Source organism: Lipotes vexillifer, unplaced genomic scaffold (assembly GCF_000442215.2).
Source record: "Lipotes vexillifer unplaced genomic scaffold, Lipotes_vexillifer_v1.1 scaffold713, whole genome shotgun sequence".
NCBI lineage: Eukaryota > Metazoa > Chordata > Mammalia > Artiodactyla > Lipotidae > Lipotes > Lipotes vexillifer.
Genome location: NW_006773157.1, coordinates 1,261,125 through 1,261,808, shown reverse-complemented (window position 1 = coordinate 1,261,808; position 684 = coordinate 1,261,125).

The window sequence follows — 684 nt, the reverse complement described above, 5'->3', positions numbered from 1 at the left end:
GGGCTTAGCTGAAGGTAGGGAGGCTGAAGGTTGAGTGAGATGCAGGGAGCCGCAAGTGGGGGGAGGGAGGGGAGGGATATGGAGAGGTGAGGAAACTGTAGTGAAGGAAGCACAGTGGGGGCCTCCTTGGCAGCCTGGATGGAGAGCAGGAGGCGCTGAGCTTCCAGGGTGTGATCTAGCTGCCACTTGTGCTTTTTTTCTTTTTAATATACCTTCTTTTTTTTTTTGGCCATACGGGGAGGCTTGTGGGATATTAGCTCCCGGACCAGGGCTCTATCGACCCAGGCCCACAGCAATGAAAGCGCCGAGTTCTAACCACTGGACCGCCAGGGAATTCCCCAGACAGTCGTGATTCAATGAGTGAGTCAGTAAAGGAATGAATGAGGGATCCAAAGAGAGGAGGGTGATGTGGGAAAACCAAATTTACCTTCTACAGTGAACTTTCTCTGGCAGCAGGAAGGGGTGGACACAGAGACAGATGCCCACACACACTACTCCCCGCCCAGCCACCACCTGGAGTTTCATAGGCTAAGATGGGCTGAAGGCGCACACTGGGCCCAGAAGGGACCAGGGGACTGGGTCACTGCTCCTCTCCCCTGGGAGGGGGCTGACTGGGTGCCCCGGGCCCAGGGCCAAGCTGCCCGGCTGCTGACTCAGGCCCCGCTGGCCAGCTCAGCATTCCTG